A 14,217-nucleotide genomic window follows, 5' to 3' on the forward strand; every position below is an offset into this window, starting at 1 on the left:
CACTGTGTTTTGAAAGCATAATTTTAGTTGCATTTATTCATTTGTAGCCCTGTTTTTAGTAACACAAAATACCATACATCAGACTGTTGTAATTAGTAATAAATTACTCACAGAAGGAACAAATATTTGACTTTGATTAAAATAAGTAAGAAGAAATGTAACTTATTTCCCATTGGCTGAATAACTAAATAATTGAATGACATTGTTTCGTTGATTTAAATAACAGTAAATATTGTTTGGAAGGAAGAAGAATTATTTAGCATAATGTAAAAAATTGATTTAAAAATATACATGTAATATAAACACTTCCGTTAGAAATGTGTACCTGAAAAGCTAGGGCATTTGTAAAATTTCCTATAGATCTTAGAAAACTGTTTTATTTCCTATTTTTTTTACAGAGAAATGATCATTTCATTAAATTCTTGATCTAGGTTATATTTTTGCCTCAAAGTCTTCAAAAAAAACCACTCCAAAACCTCACAGTGCTAATTTCACTCTTCTATTATGCATATCATGCATTCTTTATTTTTAAAAAAGCCATTTCATATTAAAATTGCTTAATAGCTTTGCATTAAAAAAGACAGCAATATGTCAATATCTACTACCCAGGGATATGGGAGAACCTCGGTATTCCTCTGTTCGTAGACTGGAATCACCGTGGTATCGCAGGTACCATGATTTGGCAGTAACTGCTGGCAGTATTTTGTTTTTTTTTTTTTTTTTTCACTGAGGATCACTATTGTTTCAATTAGTTTTCAGCTGCTAGTCCAAGCTGCCATCTTTTTGGCTAATGCTAAATCCAGTGCTGGGGGTACAGGCGAGCTGGTGCCTTCTGCCAGCCCCTGGCATGCTCCTGTGTGGGTGAGTGGGGCCGAGAAGGGTTTCTGCGCTACACGGCCCTGGGGCGCTCTCTGTTTTACCACAGACAATTAGTATGGTGTCTGTCACTGGAGAATTTAAATGAAGACGTGATAGAAACAGCATCAAAAGCTTTCTGGAAATCAGCGGAGAACTTCCTCCCTTCTGAACATCGCAGAAGAGTGGGGTGGGATGGAGCGAGGAAGCGCAGACACAAAATGTTTTTCTTGGCCCTCGTGGCACTGGTATTGATGTCAATAAAAACGTTCCTGCTGACCAGAGTACAGTTGGCTCAAACCCCTAGCAGGTTGTCTGACCGAAGTGTTCTTCCTCTGATATCAGATGCACGCATTTAATTTCTGGCTCATGTGTACTTCCCTTTTATTTTATTTTTACCAAGTGTTTTCCGCACCGGACGCCGTGGCAGGCGCCTTCCCGCGCGGGCAGGTCGTGCAGGCACCTGCTGCTGCTCCGGCTCCCCGGCACGCCAGGCTCTCACAGCTCCCTCACACCCGGCAGCTGACGGGCACTGCTGCGAAGGCAGGGCTCCCAGCCACAGCTTTCTAATCCGGTCCTGAACAACTGGGTTAATCCCACACCGAGCTTGGGACCCTACTGCAAGTAGGAGTCAGGTTTCTTCCCAAGGCTGATGAATAGTTTTCAGTAATGCAGGACCTTTGCGGAGATTGTGTATGATACTTGGTTGTTGCTGTAGCTTAATTCCACAAAAGATTTCACCATAGCATTAAGCATTTGTGTTACTTTGATAGCGCTTTTTGCACATCTTTTTACTGTGCGTGCTCTGCGTTCTTTTTTCATTGCTAAATCGTGACCTCCTGGTCTCGAGTATTAATCCTGTCACAAAAGGGTAGTTCTAGCCCATGTGCAAATGTGTATTTGTTCAATCCCCACCCGTATGCAAGCATGCTACCATGAGAAACCAGTATTTTTTATATATGAGTCATTCATACACCCGGATGTGTAACAAAATTTCACATCAGATGAGGCTCTGCTGCATGTGTACACCTATAGAAAATCTGCACTGGGAGGACGAGGGACTCGTGCTGCTCCTGGTTCTGTTGCTCCATACTGGCGGCAGTCTGCTACTGAGGGGATGGATTTTGAGGAGGAGGTAACCACTTGCGCTCCCGTGGCACAACCAAGAAGAAAAAGGAGCCTTTCAACTCTTTGCTGCTCCTCTGGTGCCTCTTCTGCCAGACAGGTACAACTCTGATGAAGAGCCAGGGCTTTCCTCTGTGGGGCTTGTGTAAGAGTTAATGGAAGCTTTTGGATAGATCGTTTTTTTCAAAAGACTGCTCCCTGTAAGAAGGAATGTCCTCAGGTGTTCATTATTATTATGCTATTGTCTATATGCGTTTCTAGGCTGATTTTGAAAGGTGCAAAAAACTTTAGGTTACTGCAGTAGTTATCAGGCATTTTTGAGAGGTAGACTGACAGTCTACAGAAAAAGGGCTTCCCTTGAACCATGTTAGAATAGAATTTGATTTCATCTCATGGTTTCAAAATTTGTCATACACTGTCCAAAAACCAAGATACTTTCTTCTCTAATTATAGAGAGTGTTTATATGTAAAGTTTCATCTATTGATTGGAAGCCTTCCAGGACTCTGGAGTAACTGCTACTTTGTGGGCCTCTTCTGAATTGAAGGGGTTAGAGTAGACTTCTACTCCAAAGATACTTGAACAGTGAGGATGAGTGAGTTACTTTTTTTTCCCATATCTTCTCTTGCTTCTGCTGTAATATTTTGGGTTTGAGCTATCTTTTTTTCTCATGCTGTGACAGCAGGTATTGCTTTGTTTTAAAGAAACTGTGAACTCACAAGTTCGGTCTTGTTTCTGCATGACTTAAACCTGTCTCAGAGATGTTATTTTGCCAAGAATAGTTCCACTTATAATATGTTAGACAGATTTCTTTGTGACTGTGTTATATAGGCAAAGCCAGCTTGGAATTTAGGGAAAATTTTAGTAGTTTATAAAAGGAGAACTGAGGAAATGAAAAAAAGACATTCAGAAGTGCTCAAAACGGGTACCTGCGAGATGCTTCTCATGTTGGGCTGGGTTTTTTTTAATGTACTTTTGTGGATTTCTCACAATACCTATTAGCAATGTATTACTAGAGAGAGAAGGGGTTGGGCTTGTTGTGATATATCACAGCTATGTGATTTTAGTTGTAGAAACTGGGACAAATAATTCTGAATTGATCCCCAAAAGATTTTGTATTTAAGGTGATCACTCTCTGTGAAGACTGTTTTTCCTAAGGAAACGTATAACCTTTTAGATTAGATTTACTTGCCGTGCAGTATTTTAAACACACCAGACTAAAACTAATGTGGGGTAAAACCTACAGATGTATTGAGTCGCCTGGCAAAACAAGAGCAGCTTAGATAACCATTCAGTAGCTTATTGTGGTAAGATAAACATGGAATTCTAGGTATTTTCTACAATAAAAGAACTTTGTGTTCTTTTGATCTGTGCTTTCTGCTGCCGCTTGTCAGACTTCCCTGGATACTGCGAAAATGTCTATGCTTTTGTTACTGTCTTTCCCTTTTTTTCTTAATTTTAGGATCACACTATTAGAGTATGAGAGCAGAATAGCTTTTCTAACTTCTAACGTTCTCTGAAAAAAGCAGCCAGACAAAAGTTATCAAGCCTTTTAAGTGAGGTTTGTCTAGCCACTGCTGCTTTGTTTTTGGCTTATCTTGCCTGTGGTTTTAAAGCTTTCTTGAATGTCTGGGTTCTGTGATCTTTCAGAGGTCTTTTAAAAATGCAGTCATCATTTCAAAATGTTCACTTTGCCTTCAAATAGTTTCAGTGGAGATGAGGATGATGAGCTACTTTTACTTATCTCAATATATGCCAAGGACCTATGTTTGGAAACATAAGTTTATATATTGTTTTACTCCTCATTCAACAATGACAGCCAGCCTGATTTCATTCTGATATCTCTGCCAGCCCACAAAGGTCACCTGCATTTGTTCACCCAAATTCAGCAAAGTAGCTGAGTCTGGTGGCACCCTGTTGCAATAGGCAGTTTGAAGTTATTTTATCTGAAATGTAAGAGAGAGGGAAAGTTGAATAAGAGTTATGTGGGGAAGAAAAGCCTTGATTAACTGTGGAAAATGTTTTGCCTTTTAAATCAGAGGCTGGTAGTTTATGAGCCTTTTCTGATTGCAGGTATGGTAGCAGCACATCTTGAGTCAGTTCTAGGTGTGTTGGGTGTTGCACTTAGGAGCAGAACCATTAAAATCACTAATGACCGACATAGACTGCCGGGTTACCAGTGTATTGTGATTGTCGTGCTCAACAAAAACACATAGTTTGTCTTTTACATGACTAGACTGCCTTGGTTCACAAATAAAGGGAGAATTTCCAATTTTTTTGTTAATAACTGAGACAGATAAGCAGTCATAACCATAGCTCTGCTATTTGATAATTTGAAATTTCAGGCACCAAGAAGCATTGCAAAGAACAAATCTGCCCAGCCCCACAGCCCATGCGATATCTCTTCTCTCTCCTGTCACTTCGTTCTCATCTAAGAGGAGGGTCAGACAGTTGTTTCTCATCTAAGCCCCTGCTTAAGACACACATTAGGCATGATGCTCAAACATCCCCCATTGAAGTGAAGTTGGTTGTCAGCAGTGTAATAAAGGCGCCCTTTTTCCCCCCTGCCTTTCCTAAAAGCTCCATGTAAATACGTGACAAGGCAGATGGTGTGTGATAACCAAGCTCGTCTTATTGGAAGGACTCAATAAGTAGGAATATACAAACATCAAACTGACTTCACCGTCCCAGGTGGATGTTTGGGTTAACTGTTGTTCATTGTAGATTATTTCAAGAGCATCTGATTAAATTGTTAATACAAGTGCTGGTTTTCAGCAGTATTTTTTGACTGATTGCAATTTGCTTCTGTGAGTCCAAAGTGCACTGATCAAAAGAAAAGTGATGCTGGCATCTGGAGACATTGTGGGAGTTGTACTTCTTTTCCTCAGTCTAATCCAAAAAGGCACAATTGAAACAAGTTAATAATTCATCATATTGGAAAATTTCTTAAATAAATACTCTACCACAAGCTCTGTTTGACTTGAAGGAGAGCAGCTACTATGCCTTCACTTAAAAGAGAGAGAGGTACTCCTTATCAGTAGAGCTATTTCTTTCCTGCCAGATTGTGCTGGTCAGAAAGGATAAGGGTAAGATCACAGGCCATGTAACAGGGCCTTTCCCCCCTTTTTCATAATTAGGAGTCTGAGAGTCAACAGGACAAAACCTCTATTTGTTTCTTTGGCACATTGCTGTGCTACTTCACATGAAAGCTGTGCAGTCTTAATCTAAGCAGTTTTATACAATTTGAATTAATCCAACCATTAAGAACAAGCTCATTGTTTAAAGATTTGCAGATACTGTTTCACAGGCCAAGAAACTTAAGTTGAGTTTTGTTCAGCGACAGTATTAGATAAACAAAACGAAAGCAAACCATGATGCAGTTGTTTTGCTTTTTCTTTCTTTTGCAGGGTATTTGTTTGTCTTCCCTCCTGCATTACAGGCTGCCACAAATCATTTGCAGAGTGCAGTGACCTTTACAGAAAGACTAGTAGCAGTAAGTGCTTAGGGATCACTGTCTTGAGAGCTGGAGAGAGATTATTGTAGCATCCAGGAAATTATCTAAAGGATGAAATATCAAAAAGATACAGATTCCTCCCAACCTCAACCCCTCGTAGAGAAGCCAGAGGTGTATTAGCCTCCAGCATGGCTGGACCATTGGAACAGGTCATCTGGCATGGTTTTAGTCCTGGGAAATAGCTGGTCCGTGATACCAGAATAGTTTCTGCTCCTCCTCCTGGAAAAATGAAATCAAGAATATGATTTACCTGCAGACACAGGCAGGGGAAGGAGTTGGGGTTATTCAGCCTGGAGAAGAGAAGGCTCCAAGGGAGACCTTCTAGCAGCCCTCCAGTACCTGAAGGGGGCCTACAAGAAAGCTGGAGATGGACTTTTTACAAGGGCACGTAGTGACAGGACAAGGGGTAATGGCTTTAAACTGAAAGAGGGTAAATTTAGACTAGATATAAGGAAGAAATTCTTCACCATGAGGGTGGTGAGGCACTGGAACAGGTTGCCCAGAGAAGCTGTGGATGCCCCCTCCCTGGAAGTGTTCAAGGCCAGGCTGGATGGAGCTTTGAGCAACCTGGTCTAGTGGAAGATGTCTGTGCCTATGGCAGGGGCATTGGAACCAGATGATCTTTAAGGTCCCTTCCAACCCAAACCATTCTATGATTCTATGATAGTTCCCAAAGGCGACTTTAAGGAGAATGATCAGGGTGCCTCAAGACTTGCTGTTCCTTGGGGCTAGCAGAGGGAGAAGTAGGTGACATTTAACATCTGAAGAAATCTGTGAATTGCTCTAAAGGTTGGTAAGAAAGTGCTCGTCCTGGTTTGCCAGCTTGAGTTTAACAAAGTTTGAGTTTGGTTGCTCAGCCTTATTTTATATTTTTTGTAAATTTGTGGTGAAATGAGTTCATTTGGGAGGAGGTAAATATTGTTAGAAGTTAAAATTTTCCATATAGAAGAATGTTAAATGTGGCTACCTCTTGAAACAGTTGTTGGGAATATGTTAAAAGGCAGCTTTTATAGAAATGTAGCTTTTTACTGGGATCTGGACTTCGGTGAAGAAGTTCACTCTGCTTAGGCTGCCAAACAATTGCATTGCAATCTTTTGCCACAGGGGTTTGACATATTGTCCTGTCAGGTACACAGTATCTTGTTACAAAATCAGAGTGTCTCCCAACCTCAGAGAGCATATTTTAATACGAGATTATCTTTTGTTTCCTGAATACTTCATCATTAAAATACACAAAAAAGGTTGGCAAACAATTCTTTAAAGATGTGAAGAGAGACGAGTGTTAGAATGGTAATTTTAGAAAGACAGTTGCAAATAAAACAGGCAAGGAAATATTTTGTGTAAACATATCCTTTGGGCTGAAAGATAAAGCCAGAGGTAATGAACTCTCAGACCCAAGTAGCCATCTTAGGAAATGTGCGCACGTGTTTGCACGCAGACAAGGATGCGCCCCGCATGCAGTTCTTGGGCGGCTGAATCTGCTGCTGGTGGTGTAGAAGCATGCAGCTGCCTGCAGAGTCACTTTTTGGTAGGAAAGAGTAGAGCCAATTAATGATTATGGAATGGTGTAAATACATGATGTATCTAAGATAAGTGTTCAGTATACTGCAATACTACCTGAATCAAACTTTTCACACATAAGAGCTTAAAAGAAGATACCAAGTTGGTATTGAGAGAACTAGCAGTGGCATTACAAACCTACAAGACCAGATGATTTTGTAAACTTTTGCCTTAGCTTTTGAAAAGTTTAATGGAGAATGAATTAATTGCATTTAAGCAAGCATGTGATCATGTGTCATAGCAAAGTCTAAGTTGGAAAGGACCTCTGGACACCATCTGAACTGCTGTAGAAAGCAGAGACTTAGCTTAGGTTATCCATGCCCCATCAAGCTCACTCTTGAATATTCACAGTGAAGGAGATTCCACCACTTCTCTGTGCAATGCATTGTAGTTTTTTATTGTTGTCATGGCGAAGTTCGTTTTTTTTCTTATAGCCAGATGGAATTTCCAGGAACAGGGTAAGCTGTATGCTGGAAAATGGTAAGTCTGGAAGGGATGTAAGGATTTTTTGAACTGCAAGTTTACAAGAGTTCCTAGTGTGACACTATCATAAAAGGAGGAGGAGTTACTTTCCAGGAAGACAGTGATTAGGATTCAAGAATAGCCTTACGTCTGGATGCACAGTGTGACAAGAATGCGTGCTATAGTTTCAGACTCAGTATTGTTGAAGGGATGTTGAACCATGGGAATGTTGCAGAAGAAAGTCACCCAAAGTGGTTTGAAATCTGATGAAACTATTTCTCACTGAGAACCGTGATTTTTTTAATCTGTTGGCCCTATCAAAATAGAGAGCCTCCTTGATTAAGAAATGTAAGTCTCCTGAAGCAGGAGAAAATATACTGGTTTTGTATTGGCTTTTTAGAACAGCAATGAAATTCATAACATGAACTAAAGGTTATGGCTGGAGAGTTGGACAGATTCAAATCAGGAGTAATGCACAACATCTTTCACAGTAGAAATGATTCATTATTCTGACAAATTATCAAGGGAAGCAAAAGGTTCTTCGTCTCTCTAAATCTTCGAACTATGACAGGTTGCTTTTCTAGCTGATATGCTTTAGTCAAACAAAAGTTACTGATGAGTAGGGCTAACTGGCAGAGATTTATTGGCTCCTCCTTGGCCTTGGTTATGCAACTGAGGCTCTTGGCTGTTCATGCAATTTTAATGTTCCAAGGACTGAGTTTGACCTAGCTGCTTTTGAATATAGCACTGTAACAAGAATGAGCTATTTCAGAAATCAAAAATTGTCTTACTGTTTAGAAATTTAGGTTACTTGAAAATTTAAGATACAAATACGCGTTGTAAGTGAAATATTACAAGAAAAGGAATCCGAGTGAATAGAATTAGGGTAGAGTTGGGGTAAATAGAATTTACCATTTATAGTTACAATAATAGTATATATTTTCTTGGTATTCCAGTCAGGGTACCAATATATAGGTATCATAAACAAGCACAAGAAAGGCCTCAGTGATCACTGCCTCAAAAATTTCCCAGACTTAAGATGCCCTTAATTCAGAGAAATTTTGAATTTCTCCTCAACTGTTCCTTAGGAAAATTCTTGCTTACATAAATGAAAGTTTTGGCAATGTCAGGGATCTCAGGATTGGCCCACCCTGAAATTGTTACTTTGTATGGTACTGCCAAAGTCCCCCATGGCTTCATGTATTGTCACTTGCAGGTAACGGATCTGGTTACAGTTAATTTTTCTGAACGTGGGCAAAACTACAACACACCTTAACGCAATCAAGAAATAACCCACGACCAAATTATTTTGGGGCATGGTGGGATAAGAAAGAGACAAAAAAACCCCATTGCACTGGAGCAATGTTGAACAATGCATAGAAGTGTACCTGAAAATGGGACATTGCACAGTGTTGACAGTTATTTGCTGGCACAGCAGAATGAGAAATGGGAGTCTGTCTTGAGGAAGAAGGTGGCAGAAATCAGAATGAGTTTTCCGAGGGAGAATGACAGCGAAGTGACATAGTCTGAGAATGAGGAACTTCTGTTAGGACTCGGGCCAGAAGCAAGAAAATGGCGAATGCTGTGTTTGCTAAAGTAATATGGGAAATCTCTAAGCAGAAAATAATTCTTGATATGCTCTTGTAATCATAGCAGTACGTAAAAAAAGGAAGGGAAGCAGTGTATTGCATATGTAGTGTTATAAGCTCGAGGCATAGCATGGATCTTGCTGAAAGGCGTATACAATTTTAGAAGGGGTTAGGTGAATTCCTGCTGTGCTGCAGAGCTGATTGCAGCAGAAAAGCATTGTGAACCCAGTGACTCAGGTGAGGGCTGCACAAAGCTGCTGGTGCTGAGGAGCTTAATTCTAGTAGCTGGGAAGGATGCCCTGAATGATGTATAGGAGGTCTGTATGTCTATGTCTGGGGAAATTAGAATTTGATTTGGTTGTGTGTAGCCCAGCTGGAGGTAGTTGTGGTAATCTTCACTCCACTGTATGGATAGTTTGGGTTTTGGACTAATGGTTCCAGAGGTGACCTGAACCGTATCTTCTTTAAAATACATCTACATATGAATATATAATTTTCTTGTAAAACTTTCTTTATTGAGACCATTGGCAAAAATTGAAGATTTTGTGACTTGTAATTTCCAGTCAATTGAGGGATAAATTGGTAGTATTGTCCATTGTAAAGTTGCTATCCAGCTCTGCTTTCTTCCTGTAATGCCTGCCTTTCCTTCTTTCTTATATCTTGCTTCTGTTTTGAGCAACACCAAACCTGTAATAAATGCTGATAATAGCCTAAGTTAAAAAAAAAAAAAAGTTGTCTCTATCCAGTTTATACTTTGTATAGTCTAAAGAGTCTGTATTCATAAATATCCCATTATTGCATTAAACCGTAGCAAGTTTGACAGTAATAAGCGGAAGAGCTAAATTTTCCCAATGTCCCAGTGGTGGACCTTCCAAGTTTGTGTGGGTCCCCCCACAGAGGTTTGTAATCTCACTGTCAGCTGCATTGGCTCTGCAAAGTAAGCAGAGAAGTTCATCTCCAGGCTCTTTTGCTGGTGTTTAAATGCAGAGATGAATTTTTAAAAAAGAAATGCTGTTACCAAGAATTTAGAAAGACATTTGCCTGTTTTTTTTCCCTGAAATTTCAGCCTGTATAATTCAGAATATATAAGAATAAAAATCAGTCTCAACTTTGTCCCAGCCTCAGCGTGTACCTTTTTTAACTTAAATTTGCTTACTTAAATTTGCTTTCCTTTTTTAAAAAAAAAAAAAAAAAAAAAGAAAAAAAGAAAAGAAAAAGCCCTTTGTTTTAATGGTACTTCCTGGTTTTGGAAGCAGAATTTCTGAAACTCTGTGAAGGAATTTACTTCTCAGCCAAAAGCAGAAATACTGGAATGCTTTGACAGTGCATCTTTGTATGAGGAGTACCTACTTTAATATATAGGCTGTGCAAATTTGGATCAGTTTCCAATGAAAAATCAGCCACGTTTGAAAAGATGAGTCAAGAACTAAGGCTGTGAACATGGGAGTTCATTCACTAACGTGGTAAATACTTTGTTAAACTAAGTCTATTCAGGTCTGCTACCAAAACATCATTCCTTAGGCCCCCATAAAAAGAAGAACCTTTGAATGGGAATTTTCTGAAGGATAAAAGTTATTTTCTGTTTTCCCGATAATTGTGATGTAAAACATTTCTTCATACTGAGGGTATGTCAAATTCCCTGTAACATTCATTTCAACCGGTAGTTCCTCCCTTTTAAAAGGAATAAATATTTTGTAATATAAAACAGAAGCCTAATGTACATGCCAATTTTTATTAGAAGTGTTTTAATTCTCCATCTGACATGAAATAAATAATTTAAAGGAAAAAGAGCATCCAGAGAAAGTGCTAATGAGTCAAGTGTACAGTTGCTTTTTATTAGAGTTCTTGGTGGGGCTGAATATTACTTGGCACAGGCTTTTTGTGCTTTGCTAACAATTACAGCACACCTATAGGATGTGGGTGATGGAGTCAACCAATTAATTCCTCAAAAAAAACACCCTAACACCAAAACGCCACCCTGCCATGTATTACAGAGTCCTGGGTTTCTCTTTCTGTAGTCTTCCTGACTTTGGGCCTTGTTTTCTACAAAGTCTCCAGGCTGTATGCAGAACTTTGCAACTGATGAGAAACACGCTTCCGATGTTTTATACTGCTTGACCTGGGTCATCGTCATTTCTACCTGCAAAGTGATGCGTCCCATTCTCAGGCTGTGGCTTGCTAGTGCGGTGTAAATACTGTGAATAACACTAAGCTTATGGAAGACCTTTAAAATTACAAGTTAACCAGCATGAGACAGAGAAACTGAGGTTGTAAAGCTCCTTGAAAAGCACGCTGGAGTACGAAATTGTTTTTTTCCTCCATCCCCTTGACTCTGTTGCTGTTACAGACCCAGCATAGTCTCACTAACCATCCTCTCCACGAATACTCCCCCCTGTGCTTTGTACCACCACTTGGTAAAGCCTCAGTTTCATCATCTCTGGAGTCTTCTGACCATTTCTTCATGGTCTGAAGGGCTCAGCGTTGAGTGTGGTGCGCCCTTTCTTTCCAGGACCTCTCTTGGCTTGCATGACTCTATCCTGCCATGGAGCACTGAAGTGAGGCCAACACTTGAATGCCTGCTACCAAGTTTTTCTCAGGAATGCAAGCACATTGTATGTTTGAATTAACACTATTTCATTTCCACATAGAAATGGTACATTTAAGCTATTTCCTTCATAAAATTTCAAAAGATTGCTGCCTCGCCTTGCTGTGGCGAGGCTGGAGAGCCTGAGGAAGAGAGGCATGGCTATAAGAGCACGCATGAGCCTGGCGAAGCGGCAGGCGCAGCCCGTGGATCCCTGCCATCAGCTGAGTGCAGCTGGGCAGCAGTGACCTTCAGCATCCCTCGGCCATCCCGTGCCGGCAGTCAGGGTCAGGGGTATCACCGCGTGACCTTTCCCAGGGGAAAGCTTTCTCCCACGGTGTTTTTGTGGAACTCTCTTGTATTCGGGCTTGGAGAGGAGGGGGGTTTTGCCCTCTGTTTATGCTAAGGGAGCATATTTATGGTTGCTGCCAGTGAAGCATTTTGCACAGCATAATGTTATTTGGAAAATAAGGCGCTAAGATGAGGACATCAGAGTTCATACAACTTCTGAAATTCATGTAATTCTTTTATATACTGAAAATGTTACTTGAAGGAATGTCTGTGTGTTGTTGTGTTGCAAGAGTAAAACAACAGCATATTTTACTTGAGACCTTGAAAATATTTTCCTCTTTCTAATAAGATTGAAGTAACTTTCCAGCCGTTTGCCTGGAAAGTTGGCAGGAGGCTGAAGAACAGTTATAGAGTGTTACTAGTTAAGTTAGCTTATATGATCATGTTTGTACCTGGATGGAGAGACGTTTATTTTCTCAACTGAGCAGAAGGAAATCTCAACTGTGGGAAACAAATCTCAGAATGTGTTTACTTGTAATCGTTTTCTTCACTGAAAGTTGAGGAAACTCGTAGTCCTGAATTAAAATGAACATCAAAATGTCACTCAATATCTTAAAAAAAAAAAAAAAAAAAAAAAAAAAGCCAAGACATTTTCCACCACCCCTACAACTGGTGGAGAATTTTCGAGAGATCTGTATTGTAATATGTGATGTTAGCTTTTAATGAAGGCAGCCATCATTTTAGAAAAACAAAAACAAATATTAGAATCCATTTTCTGCCTTGGTTTGCAGTCCATGCTTATCCAAAAGTTAGGGCTTTAAGTCATATGAATCACAGAGAATTTGACATTGTCACACAAGAATTTTAATAGTATTTTTATGTTCCTTAAAAGTGGTGACCAGCTTTATATTCAGTTTTAAATATGTGGGAACAGTAACATCTATTACAGATACTATTTTAAGCTTCATGAAGTGAGCTAGTACTCGTTCAGCTGATGGGCCACGGCATGGAGGCTTTCTCTGCAAAATAAAAGGAAAAATAGAACAAAATCTCATCTACCTAGAACTGAGCCAAAGGTGGATATTCAGGGCTGTGAGCACAATGGTGATGCATTTGGATAGGAAGAAGGGCATCCACAAGCCAGCTTCAAACACTTCTTGTCCCCAGGGAAGACAATTTTTGACTTAGCTCTTTATCCAAGATCAACAGGTAACTTTTGAAAGTGCGTGCAGCGATGTTTGTGCTGGGTTAAGGGCACTGTCCAAGCAGCCTTCCCAACACACCCACGTGAGCGAAGCATCGCAGGTGGGATTTTGACTCACTCCTCTGACAGTGCAGATAAGCCATAAGCTCTGACTAGACAGCAGAAATTTCTCCAGTGAAAGGAAATTGCCAGGTGTTTTAAAGCCAGTATGTCCAACTCTACCCAATTTCCTTGTGGCGGTACCGCAGGATGAGGTGGAGGGGTCATGGCCAGTGCCGTCACTGTCTGGTGGTCCATAGCTGCCAGCAGCTTCCCAGGGGCAGCAGGAACTTAGAAGGCCCGTGGGCTACTCACGGTTGTACCGAGGGGTCAAGAGTTTATAACAGGAGCACAGAAGTAGTTACCTCTCCACTCAGCGCCCTAAATTCAGCCAGATCTGTGGTTCGTGTAAGTTTGGTCATGATAATTTTAATAATACTTGAAAAGCTCAGATATTGGTTCACTGAGGCAGAATAGTTACATTTGACAGGCACGCAAATAAAATGGGACGAGAACAGTATAAAAACCTTGGACCTAACAAATCTGAAAATATCCTTCAGGATTTCTGTTGAAAGGAGAAAAAAGGACAGGGTAATTTTGCTTTTTTATTAAAAAACAGCAAACAAAACAGATGGGAGACATCTCAGATTTGTGTCTTCCTAATGTGAAGCACCAAAGGGTATTTTTTCTGTTTTTCATTTTGAATATGGGGGTGGAGATAGATTAATGGGTTTTGGTTTAGCCTCCAGTTCTTACATGTTTTGCGCTTGAAAACAGTGTTTTTCTCCTCCTTTATACCAGATGTTACACTCTGGAGAATAATTTCTTAGTGTTTTCCAAGTTCAGTGAACTGCCTTGTATTTTAATGATGTTGGTTAGGAAATGTACCAGTTCATAACCAGTGATGTACCTAAGGCTGTTTATAGACTACAGTATGGGATCCATCACAACTGAAATGGCTTAGGAAGATGAAACTTGATCCTTTTGGACAGCTGT

At 40.1% G+C, this 14,217-nt stretch overlaps 1 protein-coding gene across 14 annotated transcripts in view; it reads left to right on the top strand.

The window, feature by feature from the left end:
- KIAA1217 (KIAA1217 ortholog) overlaps nt 1-14,217 on the top strand; it is a 377,218-nt gene that overhangs the window by 206,157 nt on the left and 156,844 nt on the right. The gene's annotated exons all lie outside the window — the stretch shown is intronic.

This window comes from Nipponia nippon, unplaced genomic scaffold (assembly GCF_047370975.1).
Source record: "Nipponia nippon isolate SJK-2023a ecotype South Korea unplaced genomic scaffold, ASM4737097v1 scaffold_1, whole genome shotgun sequence".
NCBI classification, from domain to species: Eukaryota; Metazoa; Chordata; class Aves; order Pelecaniformes; family Threskiornithidae; genus Nipponia; species Nipponia nippon.